General features: G+C 42.1%; 1 pseudogene; it reads right to left on the bottom strand.

Moving 5' to 3' along the window:
- Positions 1-19,698: 19,698 nt before the first annotated feature.
- LOC123858314 (palmitoyltransferase ZDHHC6-like) lies at positions 19,699-21,482 on the bottom strand (annotated as a pseudogene).
- Between the last annotated feature and the right edge of the window lie 650 nt (positions 21,483-22,132).

The raw sequence follows: 22,132 nt of genomic DNA, 5'->3' as shown, positions 1-22,132 counted from the left end.
AGGATACAGTGGGATCAATGGGGACAAGACAAACAGGGCCCCACCTTCATGGAAATAGGGCTTTAGGAGGATTCCATGAGATTATGTAAAATGCTTAGCATCTTGTCTGACCCAGTAAGTGCTCACTGCTGGTTAGCTCTCATGACTTTTCCTCCAAATATGGTAGAAAATCTTTTAAAACGTGTGCTTTCCCACCTCTTGCACATGTATTTCTCTTTGCCTAGAAGGCTCTTCCTTGCTCCCTTTGCCTAGCTAACTCCCATTCATCCAGTGCTTGGGGTCAATGGTCACTTCCTCAACCAGGTCCATGTCCACGTTCCCCTGTTGTGTGTTCTCATAGCAACTGGTGCTCTACTGTGAGGTATTCATCACTTTGGTAACTACTACTTGTTCAGTGTCTGTATTCCTGACTAGACTATAAAGCTGGTATGGACAGCATCCATGTCTCCCGGAAGTCTGGGCTCCCGGCTTTGAGATGCTCCATAAGTATCTGACCATCCGACTGGCTGACAGGTGAATGGGATGTTCTCTTCCAAATGAGAGAAGTATACTGGACCAGAAAAAGGAGAATCTGGCCCATCAGGAGCACATGGGCCCTTTCTTTCCTTCCTCTTTTCTCTGGCCTAAGATGAAGAGGAGGGACAGCCAAGAGATGGCTGAAAAAACAGGCCATGCCGTGGGCAGCACCTACATCTCTCTGGAGGCAATCAGGTAGCCAAGTCACTGTGCAAAGGATGGCTTGTTGAGTTGCCCATTGGTAACAAGATTTATCCATCACCACTCAGGGCGCTGCTGAGAACAGGGCAGTAGGAGTCTCCTTTGGGATCACGTACCAACGTCACACCCTCATCTGCCCTCCCACAGCCAGGCAGCGTGATTTATCTCTTGTAACTAGATAGAAGAAGCTTGAAAAAATGAAATCCAATGCCACATGGCCAGAATGATATCAGTGGCAGAAATGTAACCATGTTGACTTTTCACTCTGTCACGCAGTATGAAAGATGCCCCCAGGCTCAGTACATTGAGAAAGAGACTTCGGCAAACACAGTCATTTACATGTGACTCACTGCAAAAGTTAATATTCTTGCCCTTTGGGGCCCTGTGGGATGTAACAAAGCAGCAATGTGACCTGACCCCAGTGGTTTTCTTTTGGCCAAAATCCAAATGCTCTGGGCGGTACTGGACTTCCCACATGCATTCCTACAAGCCCACCATATGGAACTGCATGGCAGTCCTCTTTGCCAGGCTTTTCTAAACCTCCATGTGTCTTTGCCCATGTTGTTCTCTCCATCAGAAGTTCCTTCCTTCCATGGAGATATGGAATAGTATCTATCATCTATCTACCCATCATCATCTATCTGTGTATTGGTCAACCCTCCATTCATTTTTCCAAGACTAAGATGAAATATGATTTTGTCTCCAACACCTTCTCTGACCACCTTCCTTCTCCGAAATTGGAGTTAGGTGCTTTTATTTGGAATGACAATGTAGTGAGGTTATTTCTAGATTTCCTCCTCACTAAATTGATGACAGAAACCAAATCTTGTTCACTTCTTTATCTACTGCAACCAGAGCAGTGCCTAGCACATTGCAGGTGCAGAATGATAAATAGCAGAAAGCTAGGCATCGGTAAACTGTGTCACGGGGCCAGTGGGTCGCCCAGAATGCCTAACTGCAAGTGTATGTGCCAGAAACTACTAGTGGGTACTTTTGTGGACAGACTATGAAAATGATGAAAAGTCATTGAAGGTTTGTGGGTAAAGAAACAGCATAAGGAAGTAGAACTTTGGGTACATTATTTGAAGGTCTAATGGGTGTGGTGAATTTAAAGGATGAAAATCTTATGCCCATTCTACAGATGAGAAAACTAAGGCTGGAGGAAGTTAAATGTTTTACCAAAACACACAGAGCTAGTAAGCAAAGAAATCTGCTTTAGCAGATCTGTTTTCAGAGTTTGTGTTCTTAGATGCTCTGCAAAACCTCAACCAAATCTTCAAACACTACCTCGAACTTGGGTCCTTTAGGTCTTCAGGGAATGCTCTCTCAGTTGTATTAAGTTTGACTCCAGAATGTCACTAACCCTTACTGGGGCCCACTTTGGTTTCCTCTTCAATAAAATGAGAAACACTGAGCTAGGTGTCTGTGAGGCCAAATTCGGGCTCTGAAATACTAGGATTCTCTGTAGAATACCAGCAGACTTCCTAACTTGGCAATCAGCTCAGTCAAAACTTAAGTGCACTGGTGTATTGGCCCTGAAAACCTTTTCATGGGTTGCAATCATGACCCCGAAACACAACAAAGCCTATGAAATATTATCTTAGAAGCCTAATTATTCTTCCCAAATAGGTGTTTAAAATATACTCAGGCATTAAAGTATAACTGTTGAACTCACAGAAAGTATCTTCATCTGAATAGTCTACATAAGTCCAAGTTTCCACTCCCTCTCCATGGCCTTAGGGACTTCGTTATACCTGTAACTCTGTATCATAGTGAAATAAAGTCCAGCATTGCAAGCCCCAAACCTGTGACACCCCACCACATCACAGAAATCTCAATCAGACAATGCATGCAATTCTCTGACTTCAGGCTCAATTTTAGGGTCAAACACATCTGAAAATGTGTGGTTCAGAATGAACTCTGAAATGAAAAGTTCCCACCCAAACCACTGAATAACATCCTGTTGTTTTCATCAAATCTATGCAGTAACTCCTTTGATTTGGCTTTCATTTGGAATGATCTGTCCGATGCCATTTTTCTGAAACATTCAGAACAAGATACAATCTCATTATGGTCAGCTACATAGAGTGGACCTTTCAGAGCATAAAGAAACATCTGTCCTCCATCTGCAGTGCTTAGAAAATAGGGCTTTCAATGGAGTACATTGTACTACACTAATGCTTTTAAAAGGGCAAGAGATCCATTTCTACTAAAATCTCAGTAAGTATGTCTAACAGAATATTTTCATCTTACATACTGTTTTCCAAAGAGCATTTCAAAGAGAAGAGGGTTTAAGAACATAATCTCTAGGTTCAGCCAGACCTGGTTCAAATACTTGTTCTGTCACAGACCAGCTGCATGATCTGAAAAAGTGACTTAAACCTGAGAGTTTTAAGCTTTTTCAGGGATGTAAAATAGAGTAATAATACCTACCCTAGAGATAATGTTTTCAAAGAGACTGGCCTGTAGCAGAGCACTAAGTAAACATCAGTGCTCGTTTCGGCTTTGAGCCTGCTATTGCTCATACCAGGGGCAGAACGGCCCAATTCCTGCTGCAGCTAAGAGAACACAGGATTTGGAATGAGAGGACCTGAATTTGCACTTCACCTCGGCCACTTACCAGGGGTATGACCTTGCGGAAATCACTGAATCCTTCTCAACTCAACTCCCTCATCTGTAAAACAAGGAAAATAAAAATAGCTAACTCACTGGTAACAATCATAAGGTGCAAATGAGGTGATTTATGTGAATTTACTTTGCCAGTTGCTAAGCTCTGTGTGTATGGGCTTGTTATGGTTAGTATTGTGGACTGAATGTTTGTGTCACCCCAAAATGCAAATGTTGAACCCGTAACGTCCAACTTGATGGTATTAGGAGCTGGGGCCTTGCAAGGTAATCAGGTGAGGTCCCGGGGGTGGAGCCTCCATGATACAATCAGTGTCCTTATAAGAAGAGGAAGAGGGGCATCTAGCTGGCTCTTGATCTCAGGGTGGTAAGTTCCAGCCACATGTTGGGTGTAGAGATTACTTAAATAAATAAAAACTTAAAAAAAAGAAGAAGAAAAAGAGGAAAAACCCAGAGCTCTCTCTTTTCTGTGTCTTGTGATGGCAAGAAGTCAGCTGTCTAAAAGCCAAGAAGAGAGCCCTCACCAAGAACCGAATTGGCAACACCTTGATCTTGGACTGCCAGCCTCTGGAACTGTGAGAAATGTTTATTGTTCAAGCCCCTCAGTCTGTGCTATTCTGTCAAAGTGGCCCAAACGGACTGTGACAATAACACCACCAGAACTGAAGAGCACACCTAGTTTTGTTTTGTTTCTTCGAGCATTTTGATTTATAACAATCTTAGCAGGGCACCTGGGTGGCTCAGTCGGTTAAGCATTCGACTCTTCGTTTCAGCTCAGGTCCTGATCTCAGGGTCCTGGGATCGAACCCCACGTCCAGCTCCACACTCAGCTCGGAGTCTGCTTGAGAATCTCTCTCCCTCTCCCTCTGCTCCTGCCCCTGCTCACACACTCTCTCTAAAATAAGTAAATCTTAGTTATGTTCTTAAGTGATTATAACTGATATCCACTTAGCCACCAAAGTAGGGATTCTGGGAATGGACGAAGGCAGCACATGTAGAAGTAGAATGTTCACTTTCCTGACAAAACTTCACCTATGTTTGTTTGTCTTAGCCTGGACTGTGGCCTGGTGAAGAGTCCACATGTCTGAAGAGGTGCTGAGACAGAGAAGGGATGTCGTCTGTGGTTTCTGCCTATCGGGTGTGGTTGCAATGTTACAAGTGCTCGTTTTCCAGATCTCACCTCCCCGCCCCCCTTCCTAGAGCAGTTCAGCCATCTCCACCCTCCTGGTTACCTGCTCCCCTTCGTCCTGCCCAGAGGGTGGAAGTCAATGGGCTTGGGACTTTGATATCAGCCAGATTTAAGTGTGAATCTTGCCTCCAAAACTTTCTAGCTGTGTTACATTGGGCAAGTCACTTAACCTTTCTACACCTCAGTTTTCTCATCTGTACAATGGGAGAGAATAATAAGCATCTCCTAAGGGGGTTGGGAAAATGAAGTAAGACAGTATCTTTAAAATTCTTGGAGTCATATCTGACAGCAGATGGGTACTCATCAGTTTCCCCTTCCTTTCTCTGAGCTCTCTTCTTACCCACTTCTCGTTCCTTATACCTGATTATTGATACCTCTCTGGGACCCTTGGTGAGGCAATGGCTAACAGTGTCAATAGGTATGGTAAGGGGCGCCTGGGTGGCTCAGTTGGTTAAGCGACTGCTTTCGGCTCGGGTCATGATCCTGGAGTCCCTGGATCGAGCCCCGCATCGGGATCCCTGCTCCGCGGGAAGCCTGCTTCTCCCTCTCCCACTCCCCCTGCTTGTGTTCCCTCTCTCGCTGTCTCTCTCTCTCTGTTGAAAAATAAATAAAATCTTTAAAAAAAAAAAATAGGTATGGTAAGGCTGCAAGACAGTGACCCTGGGGAAACATTCATCAATACTCCTACACTAAAACTCCCGCCCCAAGTCTTCATAAACACTATGGCTTTGGAATATCTCAGTTAAGACAATAGACTCCTGTGGAATACATTTGCTAATTGAGTATTTGAAAGTGTGTGTGTAAGGTTGGATATTCACAGAATATCAGGTGGATGCACAAAAAACTGGTAGCCCTTGTGAAAGATGAAATAGGGTCACTTATGTCAAGGGATTTTATTTTTTTAATTTTATTATGTTATGTTAGTCACCATACAATACATCATTGGTTTTTGATGTGGTGATCCACGATCCATTGTTTTCGTATAACACCCAGTGCTCCATGCAGGACGTGCCCTCCTTAATACCCATCACCGGACTAACCTATCCCCCCTCCCCCCTTCCCTCTAAAACCCTGTTTGTTTCTCAGAGTCAAGGGATTTTTAAATGGAGCGAGGAGGCCATTAAGGAGATGGGCCTTATGGACGTCCTCACCTGGTGGAACCATGAACTTTTGAACTGGGCCAAGCAGCAAATATTCCAAGGACCTAACCTCAACACTTGTAACTTCCTGTAGAGAGAGACTTTGCTTGGTGATAGCCTTAGTAACCAATCATATTCAGCCAAGACTGGTTTTCTGCCACCAATACCAATCACACAAAAAACCTCTTTTATTTTTTTTCAATCAAAAATTTTTGTATACAACATATATAGGCATTCCCTTTGTCTTTTAAATCTTTTGGTGGGGGGCACTGCTTAGGTTGCTGCCCAAATGTGTGTTTCCTGAATTGCAGTTTTGAGACCCCAGATAAATGCTTTTTTTTGTTTGTTTAATTGTAGCTCAGCCTCTTTTCTCGGTTGACATTTCTGGTGTCTGAAGAAGCAGGATCTGAAGTGACACACCACCTCAACTTGGTGCTGCTGTTGGACCAGCAAGGTACCTGCTTGAAACCTCTGCGCTCTGTTGTCTCCTCACAGCCCAAGTTCCTGTGCTGAGTCCTCCTGGCTCTGAACCTCCCTCCTTGCTTGAAGTTCTAGCCTCTCATTTGGATGTCTGTTTGGTGCTGGCTTGTACAGAGGAGAAAAACTTCTCTGACCCAATTCTGTTAGGTAGAATTTCTCACAGGGGATTCACACATCCCACCTAACTCTATCCAGTACTCACAGGGGATTAACACTTTCCTAATGGTATTCTCTTTGGTAAGGCTTCTGCACGGTATTAACACTCTCCTATCCAGAGTTATCTGGAGAGTAATCTCCATTTAAAATTGCAATGGTCACAGGGGCGCCTGGGTGGCTCAATCAGTTAAGCATCTGCCTGCAGCTCAGGTCATGATCCCAGGGTCCTGGGATCGAGTCCTGCATCCAGCTCCTTGCTCAGCAGGAAGCCTGCTTCTCCCTCTCCCTCTCCCTCTGCCTGCCGCTCTGCCTACTTGTGCTCTCTCTCTATCTGTCAAATAAATAAATAAAATCTTTAAAAATAAATAAGTAAATAAAATTGCAATGGTCACTTTGGAGATCCTTTGAAATCTGAAAATGAATTTATTTTCATGCACAACTGGAGAGGGGGTATATAACCAAGTAAAATCAATGAGAAGCATATTTCAGTTGGTATTCAGAGGCCTCCAAGCGATCAAATGATTCAAAACTCTCTTCTTTACAAGAAACTAATCCTGGCTCTCTGAAGACAGCTCTGACCTTCTCCAGAGGCTATCCAAAGTAGAAAAGCTTTCTGGAGCTCCTGAACGGACCATGGTCCCTAGTACTTCTCCTCTGCCTTCTTTCCCCCATCCTCTACCTATCTACCCCAATGTAGCTGAGCTTCTCATCGATAGCAACAACCTTGAAGGCCCCCTGAATCCTCCAGGCAGTCAAGCACCCTTTGAGATAAACCCTAATGAAGGTGGTTCAGGAACTCCCTCTGTTTCTTAGCACCCTTAAACTAAAGTTAAATTGTGAGCTATTACTGAAGAATTTCCTCATACCCCTCAAGACCCTCGAGTCTGCTAAAAAAAAATTAATTTGGTCATTCAAACTTACGAAGTTTGTTTATTCTGTCTCTACCAACTTATTCATATGCTTATAAGTGAAAGCCATGCTAGGGACCCTTTAACTTAGATCAATCCACCTTAAAGCAGCACCCTTAAAAGAGAGGAATCCAAACTTCTGGGAGACAATAGAATATGCCCCTGATTGATGTACAGAAGCTTCTAAAAGACAAAATGACTTCAGAAACAGTTCTAAAAGGATCCTTATAACATACAAATAGTATAAAAGTCTTTTGTAAAAGACTTCGGCCATCTGAGCCAGTAACCCTAAATTTGTCCATCTGCTAAAACCATAAAACCAAAAGAATCCAACTATTCTTTTTGAGTTTCATACCTGAGGCATTGCTAAAATTCAAAACAAAACAAAACAAAACAAAAATAAAAATTATAAGTTCTCTTCATCTGTATGCTTATATGATTATGTCATAGATATGTGATCTTGTTCTACCTCTGGATGGTATTAGTTCGTAAAAGCGCTCTATTTAATTGGCTTAAGGAAAGTCAAATGCTTATAAATTAACTGTTCTTAAAGTTCTCAGAAGTATAATGAAAACTAACCCAAAATTTTTGCAAGTTCATATAATCTAAAATAATCTTTGATAAATGAAAACTAACTCAAGTTTGTTGGTTTAATCCTGTCTTCAGAATTATCAGCATTAAACATAATGAGATCAACCACTTTTTTTACCTGGGTTTACTAATCAAATAAGCTCATATAATCTCTATGATACAAAATTTGTCAACAACAGCAAAAAATAATTTAAAATGATAATCAGCTATGTAATGGCTAATCCAGGTATAATTACTAAAAACAAGTAATTTAAGTAAATATAAATAAGATCAAAGTTTATACTAAGTTAAACTAAATAATGGATATTCATTTAATATCTAAATCATCTTTCCAAATAAGACAAACATCAAATGCTAAACATAAGTTTATCTACTTTTGGCTTTTTATTTTATTTATTTACTTATGATTCTATTTATTTGTCAGAGAGAGAGAGAGAACACAAGCAGGGAGAGTGACAGGCAGAGGGAGAAGCAGGATCCCCACCCAACAAGGAGCCCGGTGCAGGACTCGATCCCAGGACCCTGGGATCATGACCTGAGCCGAAGGCAGATGCTTAACGACTGAGCCACCCCGGTGTCCCTACTTTTGGCTTTTTAATTTAAATTAAAAAATATTATGAAAAAGAATAATTTCATAAAATGAAAAATAAAATGCACTCATGGGGGTAGACTGAAAATAGAAATATTGTGTCAGTTTCTTAGACTCTTATTTCAGTCACACGGTTTTATACGGTTTTATACGTGTATGTGCTGGGATGTAGCACACTGTATTTCCTGCTGTGGAATGATCCAACATATTTAAAAGCCACTGCTCTTCATACCACAGTAAACTGAGCAACAGAAGTTCTATGTGGCCAACTGAAAAGGCCAGTACCCAAAAACCACCCTTTCTGTCCTGTAGACACAGTGGTAACTCCTCAAGGCCAAGCTGTAATCACTCTTTGATGGCTTCATACTTTGTTGCCTTGTCTTTTCCAGCTTACAGCCAGGCAACAATCTTTGTTTAAAAGAACTTCCCCCATTCTGTATAAGTCCTGGCAAGGCTGGGGATTCTGGTGGTGGTTCCTCTGGGAGATGTAGCTCTGCCATCAGTTTAGGAGCTGTTGCTTCTTTCAAATCCTTATTCTGCCTCACTCAACTTAGAACAACCCTCCTCAGCAATAATATGGGGATCCTATTGCCCTTGCCTGTCCTACCATTTCCAGCCTAGCAGAGCAATGTCAGGATGAGTGTGTAGACAAATAAATCTCACACTATAATTTTCCTAGAAGTGTATGGTTTATTTTAACTATACTATATAGAAGGAATTTATATTCATTTAATGCAATGCATAAGCAATTATACTATCCTTTAAGAGTAAATCTGTAATTATTCTTTAACAACTGTCATACATCATTTCTTTTCTAGATAAGTTTTTGAAATTAAAATTGAGGGGCGCCTGGGTGGCTCAGTCGTTAAGCATCTGCCTTCAGCTCAGGTCGTGATCCCAGGGTCCTGGGATCAAGCCCCGCATCGGGCTCCCTGCTCAGCAGGAAGCCTGCTTCTCCCTCTCCCACTCCCCCTGCTTGTGTTCCCTCTCTCGCTGTGTCTCTCTCTGTCAAATAAATAAATAAAATCTTCAAAAAAAAAAAAAAGACCCCCCCTTGCCCCTCCACTTTCAGTTATCTGTAACTTACCGCAAGTTGGTACATTGTCTTTACAACAAAGGTCAAAACATTTATCTTTTCCTCCCTACATCCAGAGTTCTAAAACTCTTGTTAAATATTCTTATTTTTCATGACAAATGTATGTATTTGCATAAGTTTAATAGAAATCTGTTCTTATAAAAGGATGCCCAACACTCATAACCTCTGCTTCTTTGATCCACAGTTGACAAAAGACAACATACGTCAATGTTGTAAGGGCCTAACTGCTTGTGGTAGAGCAGTCTTTTCACAGTGTGTTCTTGGGGAGTGAAATCTTAAACATCACACCTTACAAACCCGGAGATTTCATCTCTTAGAGAAGACATCTCCAAAAAGACTCCCTTCAACCCCATTGGCAAGACTCCCATGAGGTACAATGAGCCAATCCTTGTGCCAGCAAACGCCAAGAGAAAGACCCTTGGATTCACCAGTCATATCTCAAAAACAAAACAAAACACCAAATCCTGACCAGACCTACACACCAACTGGTGACCTAAAAATAAAAATTTCCAGGAATAAAAAAAAAAAAAAAAAAAAAAAATTTCCAGGAATTGAAGCAGATGAAAGCTGAAAGAGACAGCTTTCCCAGGATGACCCCACCAGGCCTGTATACCATTTTCTCACTGTTGCTTCTTACCTTGGTTTTTTGTTTTTGTTTTCCCCTCTTTCTCTTAGAGAGACAATGCTCTTACCCACATTTCTCAGTCTACTGCAAAAGGAAGAAACCACTCTGACTGTTAGATCTATCACCAAAAAACACAATGTCAGAGATCCCTTGGTCTTCCCTATACCTAATTTCTCTTTAGTCCCAAATGCTACTGTTGATTATACCCACAAACCTATAAATGTTACCTCTCAGGTTACGTTATTACAACCAGGTATTCCCCTACCTCCTTCAACCTTTTCCCAGTCATGTCTGTACTAGCTCAGCTGACCACCTTATAAATAGAGGTCCCAACAAGGACTCCATTTTTGTACTTTGTAATCAATCTTGTTAAAAAATGAAACTGTGCTGTCCCTGCTGATTTGCGAAAATTAACGTAAGGTTTTACTTCCTTAGAACTGCTCTATCACACTGAAGTTTACTGAACCCTTATTAATAATCCAACATTCTTAACAATTTCTTAGATTAATGCCAAATGTCCATGAGGTTTATAATATATTTTTTGCTAATTGCTCTTTTTATGCTTGTCACCTTGCTAAAACCTCCATAAGCATTTGATTATGGTCACTCCATGAATTGATTCATCTGAAACTCCATGTGACCTCATAAAGCCCCAGATGAGTAAACTGCCTAAGAACCATTTCCTGCCAGCCCCCTTATTGCTCACATGTGGCCTGACCCTAACGACAGGGATGCCTTAAAACAACCTTCAGTGATTAAAAATGCTCCCCAATGCCATACATGACTTCCTGGGATAGGCCTATTCCAGCAACGAGGGACTAAGTCATCTATGGTTGATCAGCAATGCTTTCTGGGAAAGATCCTGATCAAAAGGGGCCATGTGAAAGGTGAAATGAATTAGGGTTACTTATGTCAAGAGGTATTTAAGTGGAGCCAAGAGGCCATTATAGAGACGAGCCTTATGCACGTCCTGGTGGAACCATGAACTTTTGAACTGGGCCAAGCAGCAAATATTCCAAGGACCTAACCTCAACACTTGTAACTTCCTGTAGAGAGAGATTTTGCTTGGTGATAGCCTTAGTAACCAATCATATTCAGCCAAGACTGGTTTTCTGCCACCAACACCAATCACAATGTTTGTAAACAACATATGCAGGCATTCCCTTTTGTCTTTAAAAACCTTTGACTTTTGTGCCCTCGGCTGGAGGTGGGGGTACACTTTGGATTCCTGCCCAAATCTGTGTTCCCCAGATTGCAATTCTGAGACCCCAGATAAATGCTTTTGTTTTTTTGTAGCTCAACCTCTTTTCTCAGTTGACATCTTGTATACCCTTTTCTCTGTGTATCTTTTTATATTCTCTTTTCTTTTTGTATCCTGTGCATGTTTTGCCTATTCACAAATTACTTTAAAAATGTTAGTGGTGTTGGGGAGCACCTAGTTGGCTCAGTCGGTGGCACATGCGATTCTTGATCTTGGGGTTGTGAGTTCAAACCCCACATTAGGTGTAGAAACTACTTAAAGATAACATCTTTAGGGGTACCTGGGTTGCTCAGTCAGTTAAGTGTCCAACTCTTGATTTCAGCTCAGGTCATGATCTCAAGGTTGTGAGATCAAGCCCTGGTCCTACATCAGGCTGCTCGGTACAGGGTCTGCTTGAGAGATTCTCTCTCTCCTTCCCTCTCCACCTGCTTGTACTCACTCTCTCAAATAAATACACACATACATAAAATCTTTTTAAAAATAAAAATAAAATCTTTAAAAAAATGTCAATGATGTTGAAATAATTTCTTGATTTACATAATCTTGAAACAATTCTCGCATGTCTTGGAGTACACCTTCTAAAGCTTTCTAATAATATGGACAAGGGAAATTTTGGCTCTTCAAGCTGAAAACCACTGTCTATTAATAGCCTATTAATAGCCCGAAAAAGAGATTCTAATCCTGTGGCCTCCTTGCCATAGAATATTTGTAACCTCTTTCCTCAAGATTTGCAAAATAACCATTTGTTACTAATAATAACAGTAATTTTATGGAAATCTTACTATGTGTGGAGTACTGTTCTATGTACATTTCACACATTTCAAGTTAATTTTCACAACAACCTTATGAGGTAAGTGGTTACATATTAGAAAATTGAATCTCAGGAAGTTTCCTAACTAGAGGTGACAGGGCTGAGATTCAAACCTGTTACAGGTTTATTATAAGGAACATAGGACAGTTACAAAGATTAAGCACATTAATGCGTTTAAAGTGCTTAGAACAGGGGCGCCTGGATGACTCAGTCGTTGGGAGTCTGCCTTCGGCTCAGGTCATGATCCCAGGGTCCTGGGATCCGGCCCCGCATCGGGCTCCCTGCTCAGTGGGAAGCCTGCTTCTCCCTTTCCCACTCCCTCTGCTTGTGTTCCCTCTCTCACTTCACTATGTCTCTCTCTGTCAAATAAATAAAATCTTTAAATAAATAAATAAGTAAATAAATTAATAAATTAATAATAAAGTGCTTAGAACAGTATTGCTTGCAGTAACTCTTTCCGTTAAGTACCAACACTAAGAATCTGGAGTCAGGGAGGAATTTTGTAAGAGATATGACTGAGTCTGCAAAAGTACATGAAGTTATTTTGATAAACTGAAATGTAAGTTAAAGTCCCATTTATTCTGCGACTAAGAGCTCTACGTTTTTCAAGATAGTTGTCCCCTTGTTTTTATTTCCTGTGAGTGCCATTTCTCAGAAGACCTTCTGCCACCAATTCCAAGTAATTTGTGCCCCCCCCCTCCCCCACCACCATTTTTATGCTTTTTCATCATAGAGATTTTTAACATAAAATCAGAGGAAGGTAACACTTTATTTTTATTTTTTTAAAGATTCTATTTAGTTATTTGAGAGCTTGTTTGGAGAGAGAGAGTGAGCAAGAGAGAGCGTGAGCGGGGGTAGGAACAGAGGGAAAGAGAGAAGTAGACTCTCCTGCTGAGCAGGGAGCCCTACACAGGGCTTGATTCCAGGACCCTGGGATCATGACCTGAACTGAAGGCAGACACTTTACCAACTGAGCCAGCCAGGTGCCCTGGAAAATAACATTTTAAAGTGCAACATCAGGATGACCACCCACACAAGCAGAAGTTTTGCTATTGGATCTTTCCTTCGTGGCTTTTGTTCGGTTTTGTTTCTACCTGTGAGAGATAAGAACAGGTGGAACAGGAGACCTGCAGAGCAATTTTCCATTTCTAGTGGTTAGTGCATAAAGATAATCTGAGATCCTCTGTTTCCAATATGTATAAAAATAGTGACCACATAACTGCTTGCTATATGAAACAAAGGAACAAGTAATATCTGAGCCTGACTGACTGAAAATACACCATGTTTCTGTAGTTGAATGTCAGGCTCATAAAAATATAAAGCAAGAGGAAAAAAAATACCTGCCTATTGCCACCAGAAACATGCTGTCCTGTATGATAGTCACTAGCCACATGTGGCTACTAAGTTCTTGAAATGTGGCTAGTTTTAATTGAGATGTTCTGTAGGTATAAAATACACACTGGATTTCAAAGAATTAGTTAAAAACAATAGAATATATCAATATTTTTATATGGATTACATGGTAAAAGGATAGGACTTTGGGTTAAATAATATCATCAAAATCAATTTTATTGCTTTCTTTTTATTTTTTAAAAATGTGTATACTAGAAAACATGAAATTACCTGTGTAGCTTGCATTATATTTCTACTTGGTACCACTGCTCTAAATTAAAGTCTCAACTTTGTCTTTACCCGATCCTTAAGTCTCCAGGACCTTAGAAACATACATATATATTAGTTTTCAATATAAAATTAGTATATAATATAAAAATATAAATGTATTAATATATAAAGTGACCACATTCATATCTGAAAATAAGTACATTTATTATGTACCTACTAAGAGTACAAAGATTAATAACACAGGGTTCTTGTCCTTAAGAACAAGTGAACGAAGATTCATTGAGTCCTGCTATGAGCCAGGCCCTGGGCAACCTTGCAAACAAGATATTATAATTTCCACTACACAGCTTGACTCCAGCTTCACAGCCCTCTCTATCTGGGGACCAGAAAGTTTCTTCAAACTGAGATGAGCGTAGGTACCATGGTCTTCTCTATACCCTTAGTCATAAATACCCTTCTTCCAACTCTAGCCTGTATGTCTTAGTCCATTTGGGCTACTATAACAAAATCCCATAGACTGAGTAGCTTCTACACAACGTTTATTTCTCATAGTTCTGGAGGCTGGAAAACTTAAGATCTGGTGCCAGCATGGTTGGGTTCTAGTGAGGGTCCCCTTCTGGGTTGCAGACTGCTGACTTCTTGCTGCGTCCACACATGGTGGAAGGGGCAGGAAGCTCTGTGGGATCTCTTTTATAAGGGCACTATTCCTATGTATGAGGGCTCCCAGCTCATGGCTTAATCACCTTCCAAAGGCCCCACCTCCTAATACCATCACATTGGGGGTTAGGATTTCAACATATCAGTTTGGCCAGGGTGTGTGTGTGGGGGGGAGGGGGATATACAAACATTCAGACTATATAGCACTGTGTAACTTTCCTAAAGAGACCAAATAAATGGGTGGGTGAATGTGTGCTTTCTCTCTCTCTCTCTCTCTCTCTTTTTTTATTAGAGATCGGGAAGGACAGAGGGAGAGGGAGAGAGAGAATCTTAAGCAGGCTCCATGCCCAGCACAGAGCCTGACGCTGGGCTCCATCTGATGACCCTGAGATCATGACCTGAGCTGAAATCAAGAGTCAGACGCTTAACCCACTGAGCCACCTAGGGGCCCTGGATGTGTGCTTTCTATATTGTATGTTCCAGGGACAAGACCTTTCTTTACCTTTAAATTTGTGAACCTTTGGGATCCCATTAGATAATTAACTGCAAGAAGGTAATAATGATAATAGTGACCATCCTAAAAAAGCAAAGAAACTTCATTTCTCAAAATGATTTACTTCTCAGGCATCTTAGCTTCTCACCACATGGCATCACCAGAGGTTACTCTTATTTTTCTTGAAGACAAAAGCAGTCGTTCTTTTAGAGCTAATTCATTTGATAAGTTTTATTGTTTGTTGAGTAACATGTTTCCATTGTAACCATTTGATTTCCAAATGGCAGCTCACGCTTTACATGCCCCAAACTGAATTCCAGATACGCCATGCCTCCCCACCTGTCCCCTTAAACTACTGTCAGTCGCAGAAAATGAACACTCCATTCTTCCTGGTAACCAGGCTAAAAACCATGGAGTTAGCCTTCACCCCCTATTTCTTTCACACCCACCTCTACTCTGGCAGCCCTGGCAGCTCTACCTTCGAAATAACATATAGGCTACAATCCAAGCATTCTCACCACCAAATGCCAATTCCCTTGGTCCCACCCATGATGGGGCCTCCCTTCAATTATGCCGAAGGCAGCCCCACTTCGTCCCCCTTCAGTGTATTCTCCACGTAGGAGCCAGAGTTACCTTAACACAACTTAGATCATATCTCCTCTACACAAAACCATCTGAGAGCAACCATGGGCAAATCCTCTTCAGTGGCCTCTAAAGCCCCACGCTCACAGATTCTAGCCATTTTTGGACTTCTTGCTATTTCTCAAAAGCAGAGGTAGTCCCCGACTCCAGGGCCTCCCCACAAAATGCTCTTCCTCTGCCATCCACCTGGCGCACCTCACACCCGCTTCCACCCTCTCCTCAGCTGCCTCCTCTCTAGGGAGGACTTCCTGGCCCAGTGTATTTCCCACTTGCAATCGTCTTGCACAAATACTCCCTTGCCCTGTTCTGTGTTACTTCATGACCCCTATTGCCAGCTAATATATTATGCCTTCTACGCATTGTGTATCTCCCCCACAAAGAATTTAAACTCCACAAATGTGGGGATGCTGTTTTATTCATTACTATCTTCCCAGTGCTTAGAACAGAGCCTGCCACAAAATAGATGTTCAATAAATATGTTAGATGATTGAATGGCATTTTCATGATGAGGAAAATGAGGCCCAGAGAAGCTCTGTTTCAGCCCAAGGTCACAGGACTAGTGTGTGCAAGGGTCGGGCCCGAGACTCAGCCAGGGCTCCTTCCACTCTCTCTGTCTGGGTCAGCAGGTAAGGCGGTGGCTGCCCTGTGGGAGAGGCATACACCAAGGTTCAAATGTGAATCTTGCTGGAAGCACTGAGCTGCAACAGAAACAACTATTTGGGCAGCATTTTTGACAATCTCCGAGATTAAGGAAAGTCATTTGAAGGCATATGCTGAAGCTTTCCAGTTTTAAGACTGGCTTTAACTACTTTTCTTTCAGCTGTAGCTTTCTGGGGTAATGAATGTACCATATGTCGGTATCTCCAGGTTCTCATACAAATTAGGGAACTAAAAAATGCCAGATGATTAAAACAGACTTCTGCTTGTTTCCATGGGAAATCAACCTCTGCGAAACCTTAGGAAATGGGAGGGAGAGTGTGGTTCATTTCGAGGTGTTCATTCTCTGGTGGTGGCTACCCTCTGCCTGCAGCCCAGGCTCCAGCCCCCGGGCTGTTAAAAATTTTGGACAGGCCAGACACTGTCCTAGGCTCCTGCTGTGCTAGTGGCCGAGTGAAACCAAGGTCAGCATGTCTTGTCTGAGTGTCCTTTGAGCATCCGCCACCAGGGTCTGGCGCTATACTCCAGGCCCTCGAGTGTCAGGGCCTGGCCAACCATGCTACAGAAGGCACCTACTAATGACACACAGACACTTGATAATGCAGGTCCCCAAGCCTCAACCTCCCAGGGCGGTTTCAGCACGTCTCGAGCCCTCTAGCGAGTCTTCTGGCAGTCAGAGGGATGCACCATCAAGGATTCTTCTGGAAGAGTCACTGTTTGCTACTTGTAAGTAGATGGAGCTAATTCAGGGCCGTGGGGGGAGCATTCTGGAAACATAGCCAAGTATGCCCTGGGAGGCTGTGCCAACGATGTCTCCGGAGGCTGAGAGGATGACTTGCTCCCACCTGCCCCAGAATTAGCACCAATTTGCCTAAATGAAAGAATGCTGAGAGAAAAGGCTGCAAAAGAGTTCAGTGTTGTCTTGCCAGTGGTAATCTCTAGCTTGTCTGGGGGAAATTGGTTCAGGAGCATACTCTAGACTAAGTTGAGAGGGAAAAGATAACCTTTCTCTGCTTTCCTCACCCAGAGTGTAAGTCGGGCATGCCAGGGTAAAGCCCAAAGCTGGTGTGAAGGCTGTAACAGAGAATGGAGAGTTTAAATTTGGATTCAGACAGCCCTGAGTTCTCCTGCTTCTTCTCTAACTTACAAGCTGGGAGGCCTCCAGGAACTCACAGGCACAGTTGGAGTCTCTGTGAGGTGGGATGATCATACCTCCCCCTCCGCCCCAGGGAGGTTATGAGGATGAAATCAACTAACTCAAGTCAAAGCACTCATACGAAGTCTGGTAGGCAAGAGGTATGCAGTGCCTTGGGCCTTCTCTCTTCTTTCCCTCTGTTGCCATGTTTTACTGCCAAAATCAGAAACAGATACCTTGGTGAGCAACAAATAGATAGTGGCCTCTCTCTTGCCATAACCACTGTCACCAGCATCAGCAGCTTGATTCTTCTCAGAAGTGCTACTAGGATGTAGACAGCACAGAGGACTCCAGATCTTCACAAAGAACATACCCATTGATTTCTAACTCCTCAGCCAGGCTGGGCTGTCTTGCCTAAGTGGAATGTTTCTCAGAGAAGCTAAGTGGGGAGGGACACTTACGTTGCCTTCACCAAAATAAGCCACTGGTAGGACCCCATGGAATTAAGACCATAGATCATAATGCATTTCAAATGCCTTGCCCTAGGCTAGTCAAAATCTTTTGACTCTTCTTTCTTTAAATGACTCACAGGCATGGTTCCTTAGCAGGGGGCCAACCTAACAGGTTCTGCGAAAGCCAGAGTACAGGAAGCAGTGTTATCATTTTGTGGTCCTGGGGAGGCTTTTAGTACATCAATCTTTCCATTACAGCTATGATACCCAAAGTCATGCTCTGGTGACATGTTCTATTTCTGTAGATTCATGTAATGGCAGCTTAATACTGGATTTTGTTTCTACCCAACCCAGTTCTGACACTGACTATCTAGAGTTGGCGCAGACTCTACAAGTCCAGGGCAAAGCCCTCCACACAACTGCCCTCCCTGCAGATGGTAGTTACAAGTTTCAGGGAGTCCCCAGGCCACCCAAACTTCTGCCCAACTGGCTATAAATATGGCAGTTCCATAACTTCTTCAGGTTTGATAATTCACTAGAATGACTCATAGAACTCAAGAAAATGCTATACTTATGACTACAATTGTATTTGAAAGGATACAACTCAAGAAGAGCCAAATGAGGAGAGCCTAGGACAGAACTCAGCTTCTGTGCCCTCTCCCCACAAAGTGAGAGAGAATTCACCAACTGGGAAGCTCCAATGAGCCTTGAGGTCAGAGTTTTTATTGGGGTTTCATTATGAAGACATGATTGATCTCAATCTCTCCCCTCCCCAACTCCCAGTCCCTGCAACTTTCCCTGACCCCAGGTCAGGCTGGGCCAAAATTCCAACACTCTAATCACATGGCTGGCCTTTCTGATGTCCAGCCTCCATCCTGAAGCTATCTAAAGGCCCACATGAGTCATCTCATTAGCTTAACAAAGATATTTCTATCATTCGGGAAATTCCAAGGGTTTTGGGAGCTCTGTATCAGGAAGAGGGGCAGCAAAGACCAAATATATTCTTTATTATATCATAGTCTCTTATTATTATTTACAAAACATAAGGGCTTTGAGTTTAAGCTTTTTCCTTTGGGCAGTGGGGAATCACTTAAAGCAAGTGATTTATTGAGCAGCTACTATGGGCCATTCAAAATATACATGCTGAGAGCTATACTTTTGGAAGATAATTTAGATGATTGCATGGAGGGTGGTCTGCATGAAGTGAAGACAGGAGACTAGGAAGGAGGCGGTAGCCCAGTGTAGCCATAAAGCAATGAGAGCTAACCTAGGGGAGCACAAGTGGAAATAGAAAATTTTGGAGGCATTTGAGAGAGCATGAGGGAAGCATTGAAGGAAGATTTCAACTTACCACCTTGTTTTTGTTTTTGTTTTTACAGAACATCCATTGATCTTTATTTGATTTGATAAAAATCCGCATTATTAAAAGACAGGTAATAATTTAAGTTTATATTGAATCTAACATATTAAGTTCTGTAGTATTTAGAATATTACATAAGAAATGTCAGCTGGGGAAACAGGGTAAAAGCATCACTATATCTGCAGGTGTGGTCCATAGTGTGCAACACATAAAAATAATCCTAGAGACAATGCAACTGACTTACTTTGGTAAAGTGTTTTTCCTTTTGGGGAGAGGAAGGGTGGCAAAGAGGGGCAGGAATTCAAAGGCATAAGCAGAATGGCTTCTCCCATTTCAAAATGGTAATAAAAATATTTAGATCATGGCACTAGGGCACCTTTGAGGAAAAAAACACACCTTGATCAGAGTAGGCTCATTGCATAATTTTTTAGTAATATGTACAATTTTCAAGAAATGGAGAGGATTTAAGGAATAATTTTACTTTAACTGTGGCTATCTATTTTTCTTCTTGCCCTCTGGGGCTTGATCTATTTCAGAATTACATAGATACATCTCCACACAGTTTCTAGAAAACCAGACTCTTATTCTTGAAACACCTTCTATTAAAGGAATCATCAAGAATTTTACCTCTATACAATCAGTATCATAACCGTCTCTTGGCTGAAATGAACTCCCTTTTCTATAGCTTTATTCGAAGCTCTTCAGTGCAGGGGCTCGTGAAGAAGGTTTTCATTCCTTTTGATTCCTTTATTCAAAAGACAGCAGGTACCACTATAATCTTCTATTGCTTTATACTGAATGCTTTTTTTTTTTTTCCTTAGAGAGAGAGTGAGAGAGTGTCCATGGTGGGGAGGAGGGGAGGAGAAAGAATCTTAATCAGTCTCCACACCCTATGCAGAGCCTGACCTGGGGTTCAATCTCATGACCCTGAGATCATGACCTGAGTGGAAATCAAGAGTCTGATGCTTAACTGACTGAGCCACCCAGATGCCCCCTCCCCGACTTTTTTAGAGGCAGGGAGGGACGGAGGGAAGGGGAGAGAGGAAATCTTAAGCAGGCTGCACATCCAGTGTGGAGTTGATCTGGGGCTCAATTTCACAACCCTAACATCATGACTTGAATGGAAATCAAGAGTGGGATGCTTAACTGACTGAGCCACCCAGGTGCCCCCACTTTTGACTCTTTTATCTGTTTTTTGTCTCAATTGTTCTACTGTTAAGTTCTACTGGTGACAGCCTTCTCTAATTGGCCACTCTAGCCCATCTCCTTCAGGGACCCTGACCATGTAAATACCTGTTTAAAATTCCTCCATCTACTTCCCATAATCATAAGGTAAAACAAAGACCTCATCTACTTGGTAATACTGAATTCGATCGTTAACCTTTTCTTCAATCCGTGATTCAATAGAAGTTTTGTTTGTGAGAATTACTTTCATCTGGTTACGAAATAACATCCCAGCAGCTATGGTTGTTCCTAAAGCTAATCCCCAGGCAGACAAGGTGGGCCCAAATGCTGCTAACTCAAAGGGAATAATTGGAGGAGGATCTCTCCAAGCTGCATTCATGTCAATCTTTACCATATTTCACCCAAAGGAGAGCCAACTATAAAGCTGTGTAAACATAGTCATAACAAAAATGAAGGCAGCATGTATACACACGGGTGGTGCTCAAAGGAGAAACAGTGTGAAGGAAGCATGATTTTGGGAACCACAACAGTTGTTGATCCAAGGACAGTGATGGTTCATCTTCATCACACATCTGTTAGACCTTTTCCAGTGATGCAACGGTGGTGCCTTGTATGCTTGGCAGAATTCATTATCCTGAGAATTTTCTGGTTCCTACCCCAAAGGGACAAGGCCAGGACCAATAAACATAGCATTGAGGTAATTATAAAGAATTTTATAATTTATAACTTATCAACATGATGAAATAAAGTCACACTTCCTCCAGTGGTATGTAAAGGCCAGGACCACAACACGGAGTCAATCATGGCCATGGTAGAACATGTTGCTGTATCCCCAAGGGTCTGATGGGACCCCAGGGACACAGTCTCATTCTTAGAGATTTTCAGACTTGATAACCAAGCAGAACGTAGCCATTTTGGTGAGAAAGAATGAATGCCTTCCTACGTTTAGAAAATCATAGATCCCCTTTTTCTGTGCACACATTTCCATGTGCCACAAATCCATGTGTGTTCCTTCATTGTCATGCCTTCAAGTTATGGGATGTTAACACAGATTATGCCATTTTCACTGTTAACACATGCATAGCTCTTTATCTTGACCAGAAGATTCCAGTATCTTGGCTTGAAACTCAGTCTCATCTGGTCCCTAGTGCCCGCCCCTCAGCCATTGCATTTCCTGTTCCACCTGGAACAGGTTTTTCCCCTCATCAGATAACTCCGTCTGGGTACCTCAGTCCAGCACAAGCAGAAAGCAAGCCCTGGTTACAAGAAGGCAGAATGCAGGAACTGTCCCGGCCAATCTGGTCTCTCTACCAGTTCTCTCCCCCATTCAAAGTTTTGTCTCTGTTACAAACTACTACATGATGACTAGAGAAGACTAGTTGAAGAATTTAGCTACTTTCTAAAGAAATCCAAGTAATATTGATGAACTGGCTCCTTTGTGATTAACAGAGCTTTGTGTTCTAAACATTGAAAACTCAACTAGCAGAAAAGATCTTAATATTTCAGCTCTTGAGCAACCTTCAGCACCTCTGTCCTGATTTTGAAATGCCATATTTCCATTATTCTTCTGAACAAAAATGTTGACTCCTCTTGTCTTCCAATGGCTAAACTATCTCTGTTTTAAAATGAACATTGTCAGTTTTTACTTTTCAAACAGACTTTTGAAATGTGTTCTCTTTGGAGGGCAAGGTGCTCCCTTCCCCTGCAGATCACAAATTCACGAAGCCAGTGGGGGAATGTT

The sequence above is a fragment of the Mirounga angustirostris genome, unplaced genomic scaffold (assembly GCF_029215605.1).
Source record: "Mirounga angustirostris isolate CCGP_5_RB_7025 unplaced genomic scaffold, mMirAng1.0.hap1 SCAF_4, whole genome shotgun sequence".
Lineage (NCBI taxonomy): Eukaryota > Metazoa > Chordata > Mammalia > Carnivora > Phocidae > Mirounga > Mirounga angustirostris.
Note: the sequence above shows the minus strand (reverse complement) of the source record. Positions and strands in the feature narration are given on the sequence as shown.